The sequence below is a fragment of the Lemur catta genome, chromosome 1 (genome assembly GCF_020740605.2).
Source record: "Lemur catta isolate mLemCat1 chromosome 1, mLemCat1.pri, whole genome shotgun sequence".
In the NCBI taxonomy this organism is placed as follows: domain Eukaryota; kingdom Metazoa; phylum Chordata; class Mammalia; order Primates; family Lemuridae; genus Lemur; species Lemur catta.
The window spans coordinates 274,805,694-274,821,753 of record NC_059128.1 but is presented as its reverse complement, the minus strand read 5'-3'; positions in this window follow the sequence as shown (position 1 = coordinate 274,821,753).

Sequence of the window (16,060 nt, the reverse complement as noted above, 5' to 3'; positions counted from 1 at the left end):
GGGAAAACAGGTATGGGTAGGGCAGGAGCTTAGGACTAAATGAGGACACCAAGGTTCTGAAGAAGGGAATGCAGAAATAAAAAGTGCCACTAGAGAGGCCAAGATGGCAGGATTGCTTGAGGCCACGTATTCAAGACCCCCACCCTAGCCAACATAGTGAGACCCTGTCTTTACAAAAAAAATTAAAAATTAGCTGGGGAAGGTGGCATGCGTCTATAGTCCCAGCTACTCAGGAGGCTGAGGCAGGAGGATGGCTTGAGCCCGGGAGTTGGAGGCTGCAGTGAGCTTTGATCGCATCACTGCAGCCCAGCCTGGGTGACAGAGAGAGACCCCGGCCCCCCCCCCCTCAAAAAAAAAAGGAAGAAAGAGAAACAAAACAAAGCAAAAATGAAAATTGAAGGACACTAAAAACAATTACATGTAGCTCAGAATTTTGCTTAGAGCCAGGCCTAACCCCAGGGAAAGTTCTTCTGCTCTAGGCCTTCGCTTTCCTTTTCTTCTCTTTCTTTGAGACTTCTACCTTTGTCCCCTCTACCACTTCCCCTGTTTCTTCTCTCATTTCCTCTTCCCTCTCTTCTTCCTTCTCCTCTTGCTCCAGAAATCAGAACTTAGACGAATACCATTAGAACTGTGTTTAACTACATTAGGGGCTAGCCTGGGAATCTAATAACCACTTATAACATTATTCCCACGGGTAAAAATGCTCAGATTACAGGTAGATAATTAAAAGAACTTTTAGGGCTCACTCCATTTGGAAGTTTAAGACTGGAAAGTTAAGACACTTTACACAACACGGTTAACACAGAATGGTTTTATGTGTGTTGATAAAAGGAACCAAGTCAACATATTTTTAAAAACTCAAATCATTTTATTTTCTTTGTATAATCATCATTGTACAAAGAAAATTTTCCCTCACCTTTAAAGTGGAGTAAAAAGAAGAATTCATGGCAATTGTGGTACAAATGTCTAAAGTTAAGAGCAGTGAGGTTGAAACATTACTACATGCATGATACCATAATGATAAAGAATAGTTTGATTATGAAATAACAGGATGTCCTAGAGTTAATGACTTCAGATCACATTCATCACATTTTTTTCTCTTACCCTTAACGTAAGGTAACTGAAATAACCTGAAATTTTCTACATTTGCTTAATTGGTGGGGGATTTGGCCATTCAGGCTAATTAGCGTGAGTCCATAATGTCAGTGTTTAAATTAGGCCAAAGGGAAGACCAAAGTATGAATTTTAATAGAAAAATGTAATGACCTCATTACTGAATTGTACTTCAGAGGTAGCATTAAAGTGATAGAAAAAGATAAAGAAGGTGAAAAAAGGAGGAGAAAGGAAGGCAAGAAAGATGTAAGTGAAAAGATTAGTTATATATTTATTGTCATTAGTTGCTGAAATGTCATACATTGAATTTTACCATTAAAAATAAAATTAATTTTTATTAATAAAGTATAAAATTAAATGATGTTAGAAATTATGTGCAGCCTATAAATGTTTTTCTTTGGGTAGCTTTTAACAGTTTTAGAGCCCTTTCACATATGTTGTTTGCAGAGATGGGGTCTCACTATGTTGCCTATGCTGCTCTTGAACTCCTGGCCTCAAATGATCCTCCCACCTCGGCCTCCCGAAGTGCTGGGATTATAGGCATGAGCCACTATGCTCGACCTTAAGTGATTCTTCTGAAAAATAATTGTAGATCAGTGGGACTTGAACCAATAGAAAAAGGAAAGCTAATTTAGTTATAAATCTAGCCTCGAGGTTTCCAGGTTTCTGGACTGAAAATGTGGTTCAGGTTGTGCTTTTTTGGGATAAATAAAGTGCAGAGAAAATCCACAGCACAGACATGGGGGTAGATGGCATTTCACACTCAGGTGCAAGGTTGGGGGACCACAGAAAGGGGTGGGATGGTGGCAAAGTGAGGGCGAACACTTCACCTGAAGGTCCACAGTGGCTCGGCTCCAGCTGAGTGTTGCCACAGAAGAATACAATGGGGCCAGCTCTGACCCTTCAAGAGAATTAGGAATTCCAGGTTTTTATGTGAAGTCTCGTAATTTATAAAAGTTGGCCTGCCATTAAGCTTTTTTCTTTGTTTGTTTCAAATAACATCGTGTGGGTTAAAACAAACTATGCCAGTGGTACTAATCTGGCCTGGGTTAGCAGTTTGTCACCTCTGGCCAGTGGTGTGCTGGTAAAAGATTAACCCCTAACTCTCCAAAAAAAAGGCATGCAGATAAATATGTACATGGTTTATTATAAATTTTACTTATGTAAAGGATATGTAGCATACAATTTACAAATGATAATAAAACATATGTTAGTCTTTATTATAATTAATTCTCAACACTTTAGTTGATTTTTGCCAAACTCTTGTATTCAAAGCCAACTCAGGGTTGCAGCTAATGAGCAAATACAGCTTTGGCATGAATGCTGGTTGATACTCTCATTTGCGTTAGGAGTAAGAGGAAAGTTAAACAACAAAGATACGTGTGAGAATGTCACTTGTTAGTCAATGACATAAGCAACTTCTTTGCTAAATTAAATAATAGTTTTCAAATACTGGAGAAATATTTCCTCAATTTGGGGAACTATTCATAATGTAAGGACTATGGACATGACATACTTTTAAGTTTAATCTGCACTGTTAACATTTTGTCTATCACACTCAAGAAAATCATAAATCAAACTGATTTGTAGTGTTTTCCAATTTCAGAGGTGTAAATACTGCCACCATAACCAATTTCATGCTACCGAGAGAGCACAGAGTTGAGGAAAGGTACACAAAGCCCAGCACTACGTAGCACTTCCACCCTGTAGATACAATAGGCACAAATAATCTCAAGGGCATGGATAACGATAAAATGTAGTAAAATAATTAGGAAGTTGTGAATACTTATTGTTTTTGGTTTTGATATAATTTATTTAACTGTAAGTTTATATAATTTAATTTTTAATAATGACCGTGCTTAACAACCAGCCTGCAAAATTCCTGAAAATTTACCGATCAGCTCCCATGAGCAGGGTAAGTCCATACCAACACCCCCACTGACTCTGGGAGAAAGAAACGCGGAAGCAACTGAGTGAAGACCTTGAGTTTAGAGTGTGGAGGATCCCTTGCAGGATTGAAACGCCCAATTTCCTCACTTGCCAGAACTAGAGGTGGGAACTTTAGGAGTTTGCACCCACCTTCCATGCAGTAGCCTGCTCCTCGATGAGAGTTAGGATCCTGAAAGCCCCTAAGGTGGGAGATGGTGGGGTTGGGGAATTTATGGCCTTATGAAAAAAATGAGTTAGGCGTTAAAACTTGTGAATGAACCTATGAAAGCCCCCCGAAAGGAAGGAAGGAACAAAGGAATGAAGACAAGATATGAGTAATATTTTATACGCATGAAATTAGTAAAAATGGGAAGGAGACCATCCACTTCCATTTCCCAGACTTGCTCACTAATGATTTGAGGACCTCCCTTTCTTTAGAATTTACAGGACACTTGTAAATCTGATGTGATTTGTTACAGGAATAATGACATGCAGAAGCCTTTTTGTTTTATGCATTTTAAATTTAACAGAATCCCAACTCGGAATGATGCATAAAGTCCTGTTTATCCAATCTAGACCCTAGAAAATCAATGAGAGAGAGCTGGCTTTGCAGAGAGTACAGGTCTCATCAAGCCAGTCATAAGCCAGTTTAAATAGTACAGGCACCATACATAGATAAATAAATAAAGCAGGAAGGATGGCTCAAAGATCCTAAATTTTAAAAAATTAGTACATGCTAAGAATAAAATCACAAAGCCATAGGAAAAGGGAAAGTACTTCAATGAATGGTCGGTCTTAGAAGAAAAGAAAGACTAGAAGGATACACAGTAAAGTATTAATAGTATTGTATCTAGGTGATGGTATTAGAAGCAATTTTTATCTTATTCTTCATGAGCATCTAGCTTTTCCAAATTTTTTTTGTATAAACACATAATCACTTTTGTAGTAGAGGCAATCCAAGAAGAGCATTTTTTACATAGATAAACAAATGATACTGGAATAAGTGCTTACTGCTTAAAGTCACATTCTCACATCACAATGTTAAATTATATAGTATTAAAATGAAACAATCCAACAACTTAAAAATATGAGAAACAAAGAGACTAACAATCTAATATAAAAACAGGAAAATAAGCAGGTAATTCACATGAGATGGAAACAAATGGCCAATAATTGAACAAAAAAAATTATCTCCACTAAGGGAAATGCACTGGGAAACTGTCATTTCATCCATTAGGTTGGCAAAAAATAAAGTTATTTGATACTGAGTTTTGTCATGCCTGTAGGCAAACAGATATTCTCACATAATGTTGGTGGGAGAATAAACTGGTACAGACATTTTGAAGTACAATTTAGGAATGTGTCTTAAAATGTTCACAAGCTAGAACCCAACAATTCTATTTTTCTATGTCTACCATAGAGAAGCACCCCTCACAGATACACATAGGTCCATTAGCAAAAATTCATTTAGCCATTCACTTATTTATAATAAGCACACTTTTCTATATGCATACTATACTTGAATTAAAAATTTTTTAAAGGAAAAGAATGAATACTATGATGAACACTCATGTAATTATCATCTGGAAGTGACAAATATGAACATGTTGCCACATTTATTTTAAGATTTTTTAGTGAAAGAAATAAAACACTAGTAGTTTAAAAAACTGCAAAGAAATTATGAATTTTATTTAGAAGGCTTATTGTTGGTAATAATATTGGCACAACAATTCTGAAACTATTTCGTGTATGTGGTGGGACCATGCAAAAGAGTCAATACAAGAAAGTTTTTTGGAAGTCATGGTTGTTAGAGTGAGAAATAAGAACTGAGGGATGGAGAAAAAGAAGCCTGAGGTGTTGGAATAGAATTAAAGGTATTAGTACAAACTCATGATTTTTAAGGCATATATTTCTTGGCTGGGTGCTGTGGCTTATACCTATAGTCCTAGCACTTTGGGAGGCTGAGGCAGGAGGATCCCTTGGGACCAGGAGTTTGAGACCAGTCTGAGTAACATAGTGAGACCCCGGTCTCTACAAAAAATACAAAAATTAGCTGGGCATGGTGGCGCACACCTGAAGTCTCAGCTACTGGGGAGGCTGAGACAGGAGGATCGCTTGAGCCCGGGAGTTTGAGGTTGCAGTGAGCTATGATGACACCACTGCACTCGACCTGTGGTGACAGAGTAAGACTCTACCTCAAAAACAAACAAAAAAGACATATATTTCTTAGCTTTATTCTCTCAAAGGGCCTAGAAACAATGACATTCCTGTGGCAAAGAGTGCACCCAACACCTAAATTTTGGTTTCTGGATACCATTCCCCATTACAACAAACATACAAAAAATAGGGCCTTGAAGAAATTACTAATTCGAGGAGGCTACAGCAGCAAAAATACAAGGTGAGTGTGGAACATCTTATTGTGACAGAAAGTAAGAAATGCTGAAAAAGTTGCTGGGGACACAGCAATAGTATACAGGAGCCATTTTAAAGGATTCCCTTGGCCAAATTAGGGACAATCTGTACATAAAAATGATCAATTACAGAAATGGATAATAGAGTATTGATTTGAAAAAGATTCCATGAGTCTGTACTGATACTAAGAAAAAAAATTAAAAAATAAAAAAGTAGGAAGGGGGAAAAGAAAGTTTTGTTTTACAGAAGAATGGCAACTAATAAATGTAGAAGAAACAATTTAGAGATACCAAATCACCATTTTGCAAGCACAGTAGTAATAATGAATTCTGAAAAGAATCATTAATGGATGTTAAATGATTAAATGAAATGTAAAGGAATATTCACACAGTCCAAAAGTATCATTGTTCCACAGATTACTTTTTAATTACAAATGGAGAAAGGTCAATAGCTTGGGGATTAAACTTATCATGGGACAAATTGGCATCATGTGCTACCTGATGTGATGCACTGGGAAGGACGTATTAGTTATGTAGCATTTTTGCCAAAAAATGTTAAACTTCATCTCATCCAAATTCAAATTGAGGGACATTCCAGAAAAAAAAAAACCGATCTGGGCTCTTCAAAAATGTCAATGTCATGAAAGTTAAAAGGCAAATAAAAAAGGATGGGTTGTTCTAGAATAAAGGAGACTAAGGAGCTATGATAGCTATGACAACTAAATGCCATGCACAATCTTTCCTGGATCCTGGATTGGGGAAAAAACAACAGCTAGAAAGATGACAATGGAACAATTGGGTGAAATTTGAATATGAACTGAGTATTAGAGAACAGTGGTGTGTTAAATGTTAAATTTCCTGAGTGTGATAATTGCATTATGGTTATGTAGGGGAATGCCCTTATTCTTAGGAGATGCACACTGAAGTATTCAGGGGTGCAGTGTCAGGATGTCTGCATGTAACTTTGAAGTGACTCAGCAAAGAGAGAGAGAGAGAAGGCAAATGCAGCAATGTATTAACAGTGATGAATCTCAGTGAATGGTATTTGGATGTTCCTTGTACTACTCTTGTTTGTTTTTATACATTTGAATTTTTCCCAAATAAAAAGTTGAGAAAATGAATGAGGTATATTTTTATGCACTTAGAAGGCAAGAGCTCCAAATCCCAAGCTGAAAGGAAAAAGCAAGTTATAAAATGACACATACAGTATGATACGATTTAGTTTAAAAATACATAGAACATTACTATAGATAGATAGATAGATGCTGTATTCATGCAGGAAAAAGAACATCCTCTGGGTATTTTGAGCAGAGAATGATTAAACACAGGAAATCAGTTGCCAGCCAAATCTCAGGAAAGGTTAGAGGAATGAAAATTGGAGGTGGCCACTGCACTAAGGAGTTGACAGCACGATACTCCTCACACCGGAGAGCAGGAAGGTGCTGCTACTGACATGGCAGCCACCGCTGACGCCACCAGCCCTGACTCCTGACACCCAGGAAGCTGGGAACTAGACACTGAATGTTAGCCAAGATCCTCCATTGCCACAACTTCTTCTAGAAACCCTCTGCTTCCTGCTGCTGCCCATCCTGTGTTCTCTAGCCTCTTCAGCCATTGGGTGAAATTTGAATATGAACTGAATATTAGAGAACAGTGGTGTGTTAAATGTTAAATTTCCTGAGCGTGAAAATTACATTACAGTTATGTGGGGAATGCCCTTATTCTTAGGAGGCACACACTGAAGTATTCAGGGGTGCAGTGTCAGGATATCTGCATGTAACTTTGAAGTGACTCGGCAAAGATAGAGAGAGACAGTCTGCTCCCCAAGGGTCTTTATCCTCTCAAATAACCCAAAACTTTGTTCCTGACAGGTCTGAGCCCTTGGCAGTCCTGCCCTGGTTGGATTGCCAGAGACTTCCATTGAAATTTTCCTCTGCACATGGAAATACTAGGAACTTCCCCCCAGAATGAAAGGTTTTGAGAAGAGAGGAGTTTACATAATAATCATCTTATGGTATAGGAAAGTAAACTTAACAAGAAAACATATTATGAATACAGGACAGATAAATTTGTTGAAATCCTTCATGTGTGTGACCTCTGTATCTCCATATGTTTAGACAGTTTAAAGGCTTCACCATTGTTTTATTGGGGTGATGGGAGAAAGAATTGATTTTTTTTAAAATGATCATTCCTACATTTTTAAGCCTGACTTAAAAATCTCTCCTGCTACTTATTTGTTTATTGGTCTGTTAAGAGCCATTAGGAACAAGATTCTGTCTCAAAAAAAAAAAAAAAAAGCCATTAGGAATTTTCTTGAGTCAGTTTTTTGTGATTTGTATTTTGCTAGAAAATATATCTTCTGTAAAATTTCAGATGTATTGTCACTGGGTTGCACATAATATTCTCATATTCTCTCATAATTAATTTGGTCTGTTTCTTATTTCTAGTTGCACCTACAGTAGTGGGAGTGTGTGTGTGTGTGTGTGTGTGTGTGTGTGTTTTGTGTTGTTCCTTTATTAGGCTTAGATTTACTTCCCACATTCTTTGAATTGTTTTGCTGTTTATAATAATTTCTACTATTGATTATTTTTATCTTTATAATTATAAACTTACTTTAAAGCTATATGTCATGTACCCCTTTAGCTATTAACATATACCATATTTTATATGGAATAGCAATATTTCTATTAATTTCTAGAGAGTTTAGATAATTTATATCATATGTTATTTCCTATTTGATTCAGAGATTTAGATAACTGTTCCTTATTTCCCAAGTAATTAAGGCTGTTTCTTTGTTTTTAATTAGGAAAGCTTGTTCAATTTTGGGGGGATTTGGTTTCTCATTTAACTTTTCCTCACTTTGGAGAATGTGGCTGTAAAATCTTCATTTTGGAGAATTTGTTCGGTTTTTAAAAATCGTTGCCAGGTAAATGATTGATATTCATAAATGTTTCACAGATGAAGCAGTTTATGTTTGGAGAGTAGAAAATTATCTCTTTGTATTTATCTGTCTCTATCTATCTATCTCTCTATATACATTTGAGCTCACTGATTATACTATTAAAATCTCACATAACTTTATATATTTTTTGCCTCATTGATTTGTGTGATTCAGAGTGAGGCATATTAAAATATTCCATTATGAAGAAAAAATGCTGATAATATTTAGTGTCCATTTGAAGTTTGTACTTAGGAATTTAAAACAAAACAGGGACAGCTGTTAATCAGGAACAGGTACAGAGAAGGTCATTTTCTGGCTCAACCATGGCCAGGGTTTTACTGGGTGAGTACAATCAAGGAGTGTGAGAAAGAGAGTTGAAGGTGTTGCAAGGGAGTGGTTATGATCTTGGCCCCTGAAATCCAATGTGGATAAGAAGGGAAACAATGGCAGGAAGAAGAGCGTAGACAGTGAAAAGTGATGGGTTCATTGGACTGGAGGTGGAGTAAGCACAGTGGGCCAACAGGAGTGATGCAGTTACTGGAGAAGCTCCCAGTAACCTGGAGACGGTCCAAGGGTGCAATCATTATGGTAGGTGGCTGAAGTGGAGTGGAGGATGTGATTATTAAAGGTGAGATTAGAAAACTAAAAATGCAAGAAGACAGACCATTTGAATATTGAAGCCACTAAGAATGAATGAGTCAATGAATATTCCTAAAACAATTCTGGAAGGAAATGTACCAAAAGTGATAATAAGATTATAAATGACTCTTATTTTTTCTTTGTATTGTTCTATATTTTTCTAAATTTCTAAAATATGCATGCAGTACTTCTGTAATTATAAAAAGGTTACTTTCAAATTTGAAGCTGCATTTGATTCTTCTCTCAGTAATCACACTGTAATCTATATGTTGATTATACAACTTTGCTGCCCTCAAGTAAAATGAAACAATACAGAAAAAATGAAACACTAATTTCTTCTATCTTTTATACCCAGAGGAATGTTTATAACCCAGTTGTTTTCAATAATGTATCTGCTTTAAATTTTTTTCCCAAGAGGGACAGACAATAATGTTTGAATGTTACTGATCCAACACAAGTGATCAGTGAGTTCTTTCAGAAAGGATGGATTGCTATTTTTGGTTTTTCATTGGACACATTGTTCTTAGATGTATATATAAAGTGTCTATTGTGAGTGTAATATAAGTATCTTATCATACTACAGTTCTGAATTATATTCTTTCACACTGTAACTCTAGAAGATGTAAAATACTTAATTGCATAAAATGATTTCAACTGCTCATTTTATGTGAAATGTTCTAAGAAAATTTTACTAAAGCAGATAACCCTGGAGCTGTTTATTGTAATCATTTTACAGGAAAATGTTCTGCTTCAATCCCAGAAATCCTTACACATTTCCTAATGATATAGATACTGAAATGGCCATTGGCACTACTGGGGCCCAGAAGGTGATACCCCAAAGTATGGCACTTTGGCACGCTGATCACTTAGGTTTTTTATTTGGGTTTGTTTTGTTTTGTCTTTTCCTGATCAAAAAGCGCAGATTGTAATGCCCACTACTTTGAACTAAAAGCAGAACCAGTGTCTTTCTGACCTTCTCCTGTCCTCTTGTCTTTCACCCCTTTTTCTCCTCTGAAGTCCAGGGACTCTGAACTTCCCTTATGTGTCTAAAGATAGATCCTTCAAAAAGGAACTCAGTTGTCATGAGTCTCTTTCCTGGGAATCTCATCAACCAAGGAAGATTAACCGTATCACATGAGATGAAACTGAAGGTTGACACCATGCCCAGACTTTGTCACAGGCTCTATGACCTATTAATCTTTCCCCAAAATTATTTGCTTTCCCTTAAGTTGACTACATCCCCCCTCCCTCTCCCCTTTGAAGAAGGTATACAGCTTCTATTATAAATTTCACTGGGTTATTGGGTACTCGTTTTTTTTTCCTGTGATACCTCCATGCATATAATAAATTTGTAATTGTTTTTCCTGTTAATCTGTCTACTATCAGTTTATTTCATAAACTCAATTATCAAAACTTCAGAGGGTAGAAAGCTTTCTCTCCCCTACAGCATATAGAAAAAAGAATTCAAACTGAGATTTCCATGATTTTATATCTATAATTCTTAAGATGTAGTACCCTTTGCACAGATGGGTCTGAGTTAAAAAAAAAAAAAAGATGTACTACCGTATTGATTTCCTTCATGATAATAATCACAGTGAGTAATGATTTTTTGTTTATTTACTTATTCATTATGTCTCCAGTACCTGACTAAAGTTCTAGGACAAAGAACACATTTGTCTTGTTCATTCTTACATTCCTACTGCCTAACACAATGCCTAGAACATCAAACATGCTCAATAAATTTTGCTGAATGAAGGAACGATAAGAGATGAATAACTGGTCTAAATAGCAGATGCAGGTTGGTGCGGTGGCTCACTCCTGTAATCCTAGCACTCTGGGAGGATTGCTTGAACTCAGGAGTTTGAAAGCAGCCTGAGCAAGAGTGAGACCCTGTCTCTACTAAAAATAGAAAAATTAGCCAGGCAACATGGCACTCACCTGTAGTCCCAGCTCTTCGGGCGGCCAAAGCAGGAGGGGATCGTTTGAGCCCAGGAGTTTGAGGTTGCAGTGAGCTATGATGGCACCACTGCACTAGCCAGGGCAACAGATCAAGACTCTGTCTTAAATAAATAGCGAATGCATTTTAAAAATAAACTAGGATGACCAAGGTAACCTCCATTAAAACGTTACTTAATTTTGTTATGACATTCTCAGTTTGGATAAAGAGAAATTTCACTAATTTTCTTTTGGTTGAAGTGTCATTTCAGAAAATGAATGACCATTACAGCTGAATTGCCAACATTTATGAGTTGAATGACTCTCTACTGGGGATACAAATGTGGCTAAAAAAATTTTTCTTTTTAAATAATAACCTTTTAAAAAACTCTGGATCTCTTACACCTGGATTGAGTCAATGACAATGGTTTGATAGAAAAGATGATCCCACTGAATTGGAACCAATGACTAAATTTTCATGGAGTTTGAGACACAGAACTTAGAAATTTTCTGACATTTTAAACTAGGACCATTCATATGCTCTAGATGGAGGTACTTGTCTCTGTTTGAAAGTTACTTGCAATAACTACATACTTGGAAGAGAAAGGCCTTTCCTCACTTTTACCTGTTGCTTAAGTGCCTGCCTTTGAGAATATGTGGTGTATAATTTTTAAAAAGAAAAAAAGGAAAAAAATCCCTTTGTTGAACAAAAGCTACAGCTGAAGAGTTAAGTGGGTAAACCTTAACAGTTGTATAATGTGCACAGATAAAATTAACACTAGTATAAAATTAAAATCTTTAAGCAAATGCACACACACTACACAGTAAAACATCATCAATAACAAAAATAAAAAGGAAATATTTATTATCAGGATTCCAGGGTTATCGAAGAGAACCCACAGACAAGAGTGCACTCCAGGTTCAGGAAGAGTCGAGAACAAGGATCAGGAAAGGTAATGGAATCCCACATCGTATTCCCTCTGTCTTCTGCTTTCTGGAATGTCTACTTCATTCTTCTTTCCTGCTACACTAACTATATTTCTTGGCTCCTGGGTTGACATGTAAGTTATGGCTTTCCTACAGCTTTGAGTTCATTGCAGTTCTAGCCATAAGCAGGGACTTGTTGTCCCAAGTGCTAAATCGTGGGAAAATCTGATTGGCCCAGAGAGTACAATGCAACTTGGCCTCCTACCTGGCTGGGTGGGGATTCTCTGATTCCTGAAGGAGGCAGTTCGCAAAGGTGGAGGGGTGGGAAGAACTAATCTGTCTCGGTAATTTATAACAAATACATTGAGATCATGTTTTGGGAATAAAAGGATGTAAGCTGTGGCAAATGTTTATGTATAGCAACATAGGTTAGAACACTTATCACCAATCAAACACACATAATGTCCAATACCATTCAGTCAACAAATATTGAGTGTCTATTGTGTGTGCCAAGTGTTATTCAAGGTACTGTGAAGACAGCACTGAACAAAACATAAAAGTCTCTTCCCTATTGTCTTAGTAGGTTTTGTGTTGCTATAACAGAATGCCACAGACTGGGTAATTTATAAAGAACAGAAATTTCTTACAGTTCTGGAGGCTGGGAAGTCCAAGGTCGAGGGGCTGCATCTGGTGGGGGCCTTCTTGTTGCATCACCCCACGGCAGCAGGTGGAAGGGCAGGAGAGCTCCAGAGAGCATGAGAGAAAGGGAGTGGGACTCATCCCTTTTATCAGAAATCCAATCCCTAGATAACTAACCCACTAATCCGGAGATAACACCATTAATCCATTCATGAGTGCAGAGCCCTCATGACCTATCACCTCTTAAAGGTCTCACCTCTCCACACTGTTGCTTTGGGGATTAAATTTCCAACACACCAACTTTGATGGATACATTCAAACCATAGCACACCCATGAAGCTTACATTCTACTTTAAGTTAATGCAGAACTGCCTTCATCAAGGTAGGGTCTAAAAACTTTATTAAATAGATTTCTTCAGCTTTTATCCAGAATAGAATTGAGATGTCCAGGTTTGTAGCTTTAGGGGAAAAAAAGAGAAAATTCCTAGATCAGGATTCCTAGATGATTAGACTCCACCTGTCAATATTTTTAAAAAAATAAAATAAAAAATTGGAGTAAACTTACAGCATTCATTGCTTTTTATTTGCCAAGTAAAGGCACAAAAACACACACACACTATCATATATTATTATTTACAGAAGTAAAGAGATTTTCTCATTTTAACATGAAAGTAAAAGACAGACATAATCTCAGAATAAAAGATCATTTTTTCCAAGAAAGGGCATCTGGCTACTCTACACAAGTAGACTATCCTTAATCTTCTGTTTTGGCAGCTGACCAAGGAAAACTTTCACAGGTTCACAGACCTACGTTTGGTAACCAATGTTCTAGACTACAGGGTCTAAAACGGAATCAGCAAACAAAACTGGTTTGCGTATTTTGTCCTAATTTGTACATTAATTAATCATGTGAAATCACAATTTAGTGGAAAAAGAACTAATCAGAATTATTGCTTGGAAAGATGACTTTTTAAAAAGAATTTGATTCAAAAAAATGGGTGATGTAACAGTTGTCTTCTCAAATACTAAAGACATTCCAATATTAAATGGTGATGACATACTATATTAATAAATAAACTAGTTGGTTTAATACTCAAAGCACAGAAGTACTTTATTAAATAATTAGTTTCTGATAATATACTGCTGACAGGCAATTCAAGCAGCTATTCAATTTCAGGAATTTAATTTTCACAATGTCTACAACCTCTGGGAGGACCTTTGGCTTGTTTGGGCAGCAAAATAACTTTTACATGTTTAACTTTGCCCTTTAATTATCTAAATAGGTAGACTGGAGAAGTTATAAATACCTATGTTGTATCTGAATACTGCATAACAATGTTTTGGTCAACAACAAACTGCGTTAATGGTGGTAGTCCCATAAGGTTATAATGGAGCTGAAAAATTCCTGTCACTTAGTGACAATATAGCCATCGTGATGTCATAGCACAACAGATTACTCATGTGTATATGTGTGTGTGTTGATGCTGGTGTAAACAAACCTACTGTGCTGTCAGTAGTATAAAAGTATAGCGCATACAATTATGTATAGTACATAATACTTGATAATGATAATAAATGACTGTTACTGATTTATGTATTTACTATGCTTTTTATTATTTTCAAGTTTACTCCTACTTAAAAAAAAAGTTAACTATAAGACAGCCTCAGGCAGGTCTTTCAGGTGTACCAAAACAAGGCATTTTTATCACAGGAGATGACAGCTCTCTGCATGTTACTGCCCTTGAAGACCTTCCAGTGGGACAAGATGTGGAGGTGAAAGACTGTGATACTGATGATCCTGACCCTGTGTAGGCCTAGGCTAATGTGTGTGTTTGCGTCTTAGTTTTTTACAAAAAAACTTAAAAAGTAAAAAAAAAAAAAAAAAAAAGTGAAAAATTTGAAAACAGAAAAATGCTTATGGAATAAGGGTATAAAGAAAATATTTTTGTACAGCTATAAATGTTCTTATATTTTAAGCTGTGTTATTATAAAAGAAGTTTCAAAAATTAAAAAATGTATAAAGCAAAAAAGTTATAGTACGCTAAGGTTAATTTATTATTAAAGAGAAATATTTAAAAAATTAGTGTAGTCTAAGTGTACAGTGTGTACAGTAGTGTACAGTAATGTACAGTAATGTCCTTAGGCCTTCACATCCACTCACCACTCACTCACTGACTCACCCAGAGCAACTTCCAATCCTGCAAGCTCTATTCATTGTAAGTGCCCTATACAGGTGTATCACTTTTTGTCTTTTATATCATATTTTGACTGTACCTTTTCTGTTTAGGTATGTTTAGAAACACAAATACTTAGCATTGTCAAGTGTTCAGTACAGTAACACGCTGTATAGGTTTGCAGCCCAGGATTGGACTACACCATGTAGCCTAGGTGTGTAGTAGGCCATACCATCTAGGTTTGTGTAAGTGCACTCTATGATGATCACACAACGATGAAATTGTCTAGCAACTCATTTCTCAGAACATGCTCCTGTCATTAAATGATGCATGACTGTATTTTGGCTCACTTAAAAATGACAAGTGCTCTTCCCTCTATCCATATCCAATCACTTTTACAGTGGGAGATCTTTTTAAAGTTTCAGGCCAAAATATTAACATATTTTGCTTCTAAACCTTACCTTTGCTACCTCTACCCTTGTCATTTTACTGCAAATCTGTCTCTTGGCTCAGGTGTCTGAAGGCTGACCTGGTGCAATTTGAATCTTTTGTGATTAGAAATGGGAGTCCAATTTCACCAATGAAACATTCTGCTGGAATCAGAACTTAAACCAATGCTGAAGAGCCAGAATATAAGAACTGAGAGTAATGTACTCCACATTACTGAATGGAAGCCAGATGTTATTATTTTTTTTATTAACTGGAAGAGGATGCTACACAGGATGCTTTTAGCTCCAAAACTCGGTCCTGGGTGGGCTGATCTCAAATTCAATCAAACAAAATAAGAGAAAAGAGGCAAATGTGTATGAGACAGAAATTCTTGGAGTGCTTGGGATCTTCTACTTCGACTTGGAATTTAAATCTCACTGAAATTTTGACAATTTCAGTGGGCAAACAGGCATGCTAATGTTTGCTTGTAGGAGTACAAATTGCACAACTTCTATTAAGAGCAATTTAGAATCAGCAAAATCACAAATGCATATATATTGAGACCCAGCAATTCCAATTCTAGTTCATCCTACAGATGTCACAATTTTCCAAAGCTTTTCATTGTAGCACTGCTTATTATAGTAAGTCTGGAAATAACCTAAATATCCATTTTATAAGGCTGGTTAAATAAATTATGGTAAATTTCAACAATGGATCACTACTCAGCTGGGCAAAAGAAAACGTACAAATGTGGACCTGTCTCTAATTTATGTTAGGCTACAAATGCACTGTTTACACATTTACCCACCATCTACGTAAAAAGGAGAATTCGTTAAAATATGCATATTTATTTGCTTTTATGTTCATAGAATATCTCTGGAGGATCATGAGAAACTGTTAACATTGCTGCCGAGGAGGTGAAC